This window comes from Bos indicus, chromosome 14 (genome assembly GCF_029378745.1).
Source record: "Bos indicus isolate NIAB-ARS_2022 breed Sahiwal x Tharparkar chromosome 14, NIAB-ARS_B.indTharparkar_mat_pri_1.0, whole genome shotgun sequence".
Lineage (NCBI taxonomy): Eukaryota > Metazoa > Chordata > Mammalia > Artiodactyla > Bovidae > Bos > Bos indicus.
Window position 1 is genome coordinate 30,658,094 of NC_091773.1, and position 9,121 is coordinate 30,667,214.

General features: G+C 42.4%; 1 long non-coding RNA gene across 1 annotated transcript; it reads left to right on the forward strand.

Annotated features, from left to right (window-relative positions):
• The first annotated feature begins 875 nt into the window (after positions 1–875).
• Positions 876–7,801, forward strand: LOC109568296 (uncharacterized). The gene is made up of 3 exons (XR_002182224.1): positions 876–1,050; positions 5,532–5,586; positions 7,676–7,801. It is a non-coding gene; the product is annotated as an uncharacterized lncRNA (long non-coding RNA).
• Positions 7,802–9,121: the final 1,320 nt, after the last annotated feature.

The following is a 9,121-nucleotide window of genomic DNA, read 5'->3' on the forward strand; positions in this document are numbered from 1 at the left end:
AGCCTGGCAGGCTACAGTCCATGGGGTCGCAAAGAGTCGGACACACCTGAAGCGACTTAGCATGCACACATGCATGCATCCTGTGTGTTAGGACTATACATAAGCAAGATTTAAACTTTATTCTTTGGTTACTGAAACAGCAGGCAGATTCTCCCGCTGTTTTTACTCAAGTCTGAACTGTGACTACAGCTTTACCAGGAAACCCCCAAGCCTGTCCCTCTCTCACAAGAAGCTGGATTTAACAAACAAGATCCCTGCTCTGGAGTCAGAAAACCACTTCCCTGGCCTTAGGAAAGTTACTCAACTTCTCTGAGCTTTGGTCTTTTCACTTTTTAAGGAGAGAGAATCATAATGTATATCGTAGATCATTGTAAATATTAAGTGAGATAATATACGGAAGTGTTATGACAATGACTTGTGATTTAGTAAGCATTCAATGAGTTAATAGGGCTTTCCAGGTGGCTCAGTGGTAAAGAATCCGCCTGCCAATGCAGGAGCTGTGAGTTCAATCCCTGGGTCAGAAAGATCCCTCAGAGATGGAAATGACAACTCACTCCAGAATTCTTGCTGGGAAAATCCCATGAACAGAGGAGCCTAGTGGGCTATAGTCCCTGGGGTCACAAAGAGTTGGATGACTCAGCGATGAAACAACAACAACGGGTTAATATGAATGATTACTTCTTCCACATTCTTTCTGCACCTTCATTTTTTTTCTCTTGTCCTTTGCTTTTGTTTTCCCCTTACCATAGAGACTGATTATAATTATTATTTGTAAATATTTATTGAGCATCAATCAATCACCATTAAACAACAGTTCAAAAGAGTTAATATGCTTGTGAGGGTTTCCTAAGCAATTATCAGAAGCAACGGGCTGGGAGAGACTCTGTACTCGGTCCCTGCCCTGTGGGTACGTGGTCATGCAGCGGTGCAGGCAGCTGGTCTTCCACAGCTTGGGACAACACTGCTGTTCAACTGCTGATGACAGAGCAGAGACCTGCAGTGCATGACTTCTTAGGAAGCCTGTTCCCATTTGGGAGCAAGAGGCTCCTGGTAAGTGTTTCCTGGGATGGGGGGAGGTGAGAGGGGGCTCGTTTCTCTGCCTCCTAGCATCCCTGAGCTCTGAGGAACAAGCTCTGTGAACTCTGAGCCAATGACTCAGGGCTGTTTCCAGGAAGTGGGCATTTCTAGAAAAAGGCTGTGCCCACCAGGGACATCCGGCTCAACTGTAGCTGGACAGGAAGCTGTGGAGGCTGTCTCATGGACCCCTCCCCCTCTTTTGGGGCTCATACCTTTGTCCCACCTGATCTGCTCCCCACCCCTTACCACAGACTTCACGGGACTAGCCCTCCAGACTCTCAGCCTTCAAAGTTCTACTTCATCATTCTGAAATGTTCACAGTTTCCTGAAGGAGCCTTGTCATCTCGCTTTCATTTATCAAAGGCAGATCTCCTTCTCTGCCTTTAATATTCTTCTTGGCCCATCTCCTATTTGTCCTCAAGATGCAGCCCAGGCGCCCCCGCCGGGGATTCTTCCTTCACCCCCATTCTACAGCAGGTGCCCCTCTGTGCACTCCTGGGTTTCCACGCTTGTACCCCCGTGGCCCTCACCAGGAGTGTGCAGCTTCCATGACTGCCTACTCCTCCAGAAGTGTTTTAAGAGTGGAGACCAGGCTTGGTAGTTCAGTCTCTGTTTTCCTAACATGCAGCACAGTGCTGGATGCTGAGAAAGTCCTTAGAGAAAGACAGTAGAACAAACTAGAATCTCCATTACGTTTCTCCCTATTACTCCATCTGCAAGTGAGCTGCTGTCTCTTTCCCCTAAATATCAATAGTTCAATAAATTTACACTGATAAAGTGTACACTTTCACCCATGTCCTTGAGTATTGGAAACAGTAATGCCTATATGGCGATGGAAGTTTTGGAAGACGCCTTGGAGGAAAGGGAGGATGCCTGTTTTAAAATTCCGCAGTGACTCTGATCAGTGCCACTACTCTCCTGTGTTCCACTTATAAAGAACTCAGATGCCCTGAACAACGTAGGAAAGTGGTAGAGTATTTTAAATGACTCGAAATGATCTATTACCCTCACATTCTTATCAGATGAAATAAAAGAGATACTGTGGATGAGCAAACAAAGCTATAACCATAATGAAACAGAATATCCTCCAATTGGAGAGAGCCAACTGTTTGTTTTTTTTTTTTTTTTTAAATAGTATGCACTTCCAAATGCTTCTTTGTTCTTCCCTGAGATAGTATGTCAGACATCACGTGCTACATTGCTGTAGGCAGCAGTTACAGAAACGAACCCAAAAGAAGAATATTCACTGGCATCAGTGATTGTTTGACTTGACTTCTGAGAAATCCATAGGAAGGTCCTATGGATTTATTGAACATAAATGCTCCCCTGCAAAAAACTAGCAATATTGCATCCTTTAATTGTCTTCAAAATGAACTCTCGCACCTGCCTCTACTTCAGGTGCCCTTGGTACTGAGGGCCATCGTTCTGTGAGTGACAGCGGGCAGAGCTGTGGCATCCCAACTCCAGCCTACTTTCCAGCAATACCACCACCTGGAATTTGTGAAATAAATGCAGAAGAAATGGCTGTAAAATTGAATTTCTGAGGAAAACTTCAGAAGTGAGATTAAAAATGTTCAATGAAAACAGAATGGTTGAAGTTCTTCTTGTGTCCCTGGGTTACCTCCAAGAAAATGCCCTTCAAGAAAAGTCACCATAAAGGGACAAACATGATCACTATCAGCAGAGAAAATTTCCTAAAGTATAAGAAGGGCTTTGACCACAGCTAAGACATAGCGTGATTATTGTTTAAAAAAAAAAAAGTTAAGGGCTTTGTAGTAATGGGCCAAGATCAAACTCTGTTCCTCAGTTTGCAGCTTTTTGGGCAGACTGTTTAACTTCATGAAGCCTATCTTTTCTATCTTTAATTTGAATTCCTGACTACCTCATAAAATAATTGCTAATTCATTTGTGGAATTATAAGTGTTTATCTATGGAGCTGTTACCAGAAACCAGATGCCACGCTGGGTGACAGAGATTCAGTAATAAGATACAGTGTTTTCCCTCAAGAATGTCATTGTCTAGGAGCAGAGATAGTTGAATAAGTAAAATAATTGCAATACATTGTGATATCTGCCTTTATACCAGTAAGTTCAAGGTAGTATAAAGGAAAAAATGATCAATCCATGTCGGGCAATCAAGGGGAGCTTTGAAAAAGAGATGAAGTTTAAGAATCATCTAATGTTTAACAGAAGAGTGGAGGTAGGAAATAGACGCTGAAGGCAAACCCAAGAGAACGCTCCATGGCATAATGTGAAAAACTTAGAAACTTCAAGAGTTTCAGAAGCATCAAGTGGCTCGGTGTGTTGATACATTTAAGAATCAGGAGAGGGCTGGTAACCATCTAGAGGAGAGGTCTTAGCAAAGAAAGGATGACACCCACGTCTCTGTATCAGGTGACTCACTTGAGGTTGATGTCTTTCTGAGGGACTTCAGAGGAGCAACATCAAGAGGAAGAGATGATAAAGACAAAGAGGCAACTTTGGGACAAGGTGACTGTGAGAGTTCTGTGAATGTTAGATGAAATGTTTTATAAACAGTTTAATGTATTGGTCTGAGGCTCAGAAGAGAGAACTGACTTGAGAATTCAGGTCTGGAACCCGGAGCCTCATATGTAAGACCACATGAGCACTTGGATCTTTCCTTCCACCCAGGTTGGCCTCAAGGGAAAATGAGGACATCTGAGCTGTGGGGTGGTGTCCAGGGGGAGTCGGTGCTTCAGTGTGGAGGCTTGTGGGGAGGAGGGGTATACTTGGGAAACCCTGAAGCCCATCTTTAGAGCAAAACTGCCATCAAGGAAAATCTGCCCAAACCCAAAAGTACTATCCAAACTATTCAAGTTATTCACTTTCATTTCTGTAATATTTTGAATGAACACAGACCACAGTAGTACCTCTTAAAATCCCCGTCTCTTTTCCATTTATGTCTCTCTCTCATCACAAACTCCTCCAACCTTCATACACATCCTGAAAAGCCTTCCCCAACCCCAGTTCCTGCATCTCCTGTTCCTATCTCCCTCCCACTTCCTCCTTATTCTACATCACAAATTCCCCAAAGATGAGTCTGGTAAGGCAGAGGAGTTTTCTCTGGGGGGTGAGGGAGGAGAAGAAATGAAACTTGCAAAGTCAGGATCCTTTTAGAGGACAGAAGGAGGTGAAAGGTTGGAAGGATTCATGCATTAATAATTCTGTTCTTGTTATAGTAGACTCAAAAGCCAGGCTGATCATCTAAATAAGTCATGCATTCAAAGAGGCTTTGCATGAGCACAGAGCACAGGGATCCTATTCCAGGGAGTGGGATGGAAACCGAACAAGAGAAGAAAGTTCTAAGTGGTGGGTGAAAGGTGTTGCCTAGAGAAATTCCCTGGGCTGTAGGGAATTGTTGCAGATAAGTTCTAATTATCTCTGCCACTGGGAGGAAGGAGTCATTAAAGGTCCTGGTAAGGCCTGGACATCACTGGAAGAGTTGGAAGAGTACAAAGTGAGAAGAAAACAAGAGTCAGGATAGAGCCTGGGGAGCAGATGGAAGGAGAAAGTCAATGAAGGGTTCTGGTGAGAATCTCTCAGGAGGTGGAAGAGAACCAGGGCTGTGTGCTGTCCTAAAGATTAGAAAGCATTTTTTTTAAGGAGACAGTGCCAGGTGTCCCATAATCATGGGACATGGGAAAGCAGGGGGTGATCAGCCAGGATGTTGAGGGAGTTTCTGTCTGATGACCTTCAAGTTCTCTGCAAGGGAGTTGGCAAGTTTGATATGGATTGGAAAACATCCATTGGATTTGGCAATTGGGAGGTCACTGGCAACCTTAGCAAAAGCATCTTTAGTAAATTGATGGAGGCAAAAGGCAAACTGCAGTGTGTTCATAGATAGGGAAAGATGAGAAACTGGAGACATGAGGACAGCTGTCTGAGGACAGGAGGTGGAGCAACAGCTAGAGGAGTTTGTCCCCTCCCCCTTCTTTTTCCTCTTCCTCTCTCCTTCCCTCTTTTCCTTCCTGATGGGCAAGCCTTGGACCTCTTTATAGGCTATCGGGTAAGATATTATGAAAAAAGGTCTACAATTCCAGAAAGGAAATGATAGAGAAGGGAAGTGGGTGAGAATAGATGGAGGGATTCACCTGGAACAAGAGAAGAAGAAGGGATACTCCTACTTCTGAGAGTGGGAGAAGGAAGAAAGGAAAGTCAGATATAGGAAGATTTTAGTGGGAAAGCAGGGGGTGATCAGCCAGGATGTTGAAGGAGTTTCTGTCTTATGACCTTCAACTTCTCTGCAAGGGAGTTGGCACGGGCACCTGCTGAGAGTAAGGTGAAGAGGCTGGAGCTGGGTAAAGGGACATAGTGAGAGGTTTGAACAGTGAGAATGGGATGCAGACAAGATAACCACAAATGGCTCAAGTGTGTGGGACCACACGATGGAGATGCCTAGGATCTTTAAGATTTAGAGTCTATTTTTTTTTCCAGCTGCCCCTGGATGAGGTGCAAAGATGCTATCATGAGATGTATTTAAGGATGCCAGGTGGGTAGTATAGAAAAAACATGCAATTGTGACTTTCCAATGGAAAAAGAAGTAATGTTTTCACTTGGTGCCATTCATGTCAAAGCCATGAAGGTCTTCTAAAATGGTTGGCTTCAAGTTTGGACAGATAAACTGTAACATCAAGGGGTGCCACTTGGTTTTTGGACCTGGCATTGTGACTGCTCTTATCATGAAAACACGAAAGTGGTAATCAACTCGCTTTTTGCCTGACTCAAGTCATGGGAGACAAAAGAATTCCAGCAGGTCCAATCCTCTTGCCCTTGTGGAAAACCTTCAATGTTCTAGGAAACAGTAGGACAGTGACTTTGGGGGAATATGCTCACAGAGTGTCCATACACAAGACCATTTCTTACAATTATTTCATGAAGGCAGAAATACTTTTTTTAGCAAAGAGATCTGAATTCAGCTGAGGTAGGGAAAACATAGCAGAGCAAGAGCCAGGATCAACCAATGTGTCCTCTTTTGTCTGGCTAAGAAAGTAAGCCAAACTTCCAGCAGACAGGAGTCAGAGCAGGAGAGGGTCATGGTGGTGAATTAGACACACCCCCAGAAGGTATTGAAGGGTCTTAAAAGTAGGGCTGAGGCCATTAAAAAGAGTGAAATAATGCCATTTGGAGAAATATGGGTGGCCCCAGAGTGTCATACTGAGAGAAATAAGTCAGACAGAGAAGGAGAAATATCATATGACATTCCTTATATGTGGAATCTAAAAAGAAATGATACAAATGAATTTAAAGAACAAAAAGAGACTCACAGACTTAGAAAATGAACTTACAGTTGCTGGGGGGAAGGGACAGTTAGGGACTTCGGGATGGTCATGTACACACTGCTATATTTAAAATGGATAACCAGCAAAGACCTACTGTATAGCACAGGGAACTCTGCTCAATGTTGTGTGGCAGCCTGGATGGGAAGGGAGTTTGGGGGAGAATGGATACGTGTATATGCATGGCTGAGTCCCTTCCCTGTTCACCTGAAACTATTACAACATTGTTAATCAGCTATACTCCAATACAAAATGTTTTTAGTGTTAAAAAATAATAAAAATAAAATTTAAAAAATAAAAGAGTAAGGCTGAGGCTTCCTGGAAGAAGAAAGTCTACTTGTGGACAGCAGTTTTGATCTGTCCCCAAACCCCAGGCTACGCTTCCCTATGGATTTTGGATTCTCCTAGTCAGCTCCCCAAATCATGTAAACCAATTGCAACAAATCTCTTTTCAAAACTGAAGTATAGTTTCAGGTGTACTGCATAATGGCTCAGTATTTTTATAGATTCTACTCCATTAAAATGTTTTACAAGATAATGGCTATAATTCCCTGTGCCAAACAATATATCCTTACTGCTTATCTATTTTATACACTGCAGTTGGTATCTCTTAGCCCCATACCTCTAATTTGTCCCGCCCCCTTCTTTCTCTCCACTGGTAACCACTAGCTTATTCTCTGTGAGTCTATTTTGCGTGTACATTCATTTGCATTATTTTTTAGATTTTACATGTAAGTGATATCATAGTGTATTTGTCTTTCTCTGACTTATTTTACTAAATGTAATATTCTTTGGGTCAATCCACATTGGTAAAAATGGCAGAAATTCATTCTTTTTTATGGCTGAGTAATATTCCATTGTGTGTGTGTGTGTGTGCGTGCACGCACGCACGCATCTTTATCCATTCATTTGTTCATGGTCATTTGAGTTGCTTCCTTATTTTGGCTACTGAAAATAATGTTGCTCTGAACACTGGGGTACATGTGTCTTTTCAAATGAGTGTTTTCATTTTCTTTGGATATATATACCCAGGAATGGAATTGATGGATCATATGGTAGCTCTAGTTTTAGTTTTTTGAGGAAACTTCACAATGTTTTCCGCAGTGGCTGCATCAATCAACATGCCCACCAGCAGTGTACTAGGGTTCCCTTTTCTCCATATGCTCACCAACATTTGTTATGTGTATACTTTTTGATGATAGCCATTCTGACAGGTGTAAGGTGATATCTCATTGTTTTGATTTGCATTTCTCTAATAAACATATTTCTTGATATCTGTCTCCTTCTGGTTTTGTTCCTCAGGAGGAACTCTGGCTGATCCAGTGTCTCCTTCAGATGGGTTGTGAAGATTAAATGAAGTAATGTGTTACTACTATCTAAGAAGGATCTGATACAGTTTCAGGAACAATAAAAAGAGTTTGAAAAATGGTTGCTATTATGATGACTTGGAAAACACAAAGTTGAATCTAACCAACTCCTAACTTGACTCTTCACCCAATAACTTGGTCTAGAACTGTAGTTACTGGTCTGGCTTCTATTACTAATTCAAGGTAACCTTGAGCAAGCCACAGCCTCTAAGGACTCTGGTTTCCTTTCTGTGAAATGTGGACCGAAAGGTTTTTGTACCAACTGTTTCAGCTTTAATGTTCTTTGGGTTAGGTTGGACTCAATTCATTAGATTTTTATTAGGTTGCTCTACTTCCTCCAGCCACCAGACAAGATCTTTTTCATTGCTGTTACATTTAAGGCTGCTTCTGTACAAATGACCCTCTAATTACTGAGTGGTTTATGGACTGAGAATGCAAACTTAGTTTAATATTAACCTGAGCAAAGCATTTCTGTTATTTTAGCCTGTGATTACCCCAGAATTTAGGCCATAGGGGATGTAAAAAAGCATTCAATTTGGCCCTTGCCATGAAGGAGCATAGAGGGACACCTAAAAATCAGATACATACTGTGAGAGAGAGTATATAGTCAGGTCTGAGCACCACAGGTTTTGAGAGAAAGGGGATGATAAGATCACTCTGATCTGGAATGGTCAGAAAGGCTTAAAGAGGCAGGGATTTAGACAGATGAAATGTCTATGAAAGAGATAAGAAGTTAAATCTCCCTCTCTTGCTGAGTGTCATGTATTCCAAAATTGAATGTGTGAAGTTTGAGGAGCTCTTCATATTGTTGTTTGCCTTTGTTGGTACAGGTGATGGAAAGTTGGTTGCTTCATAACTTTAGGCTTTCTCTCCTACTCTCCCTGGTGTGTCCTGTGCAAGAATAATTGGGCAGTGGGTGCAACACCCTGCACGAATTTATCTGTAGACCCCATGGCAAACCCATCATCCATGTATTCGTTCAGTCATTAAGTTGTGTCCGACTTTTTGTGACCCCATGGACTTCAGCACGCCAGGCTTCCCTGTCCATCACCAACTCCTGGAGCTTGCTCAAACTCATATCCATCAAGTCAGTGATGCCATCCAACCATCTCATCCTCTGTTGCCCTCTTCTCCTCCTGCCCTCAGTCTTTCCCAGCATCAGGGTCTTTTCCAATGAGTCGACTCTTTGCATCAGGTGGGCAAAGTATTTGGGGATCCTCTACAGGAGATTGTTCAATTAAAGTGGGGTCCTTGCTTCTCTTGTCCATTGCATAAATATTTATGGACTGAATCACTAAAATCATTGCTGTCTAGAATAAAGGGACATAAAAGGGAAAGTTTCCCTATATGAAACTTTCAGTGGCATTAAAACTCTAAAAAT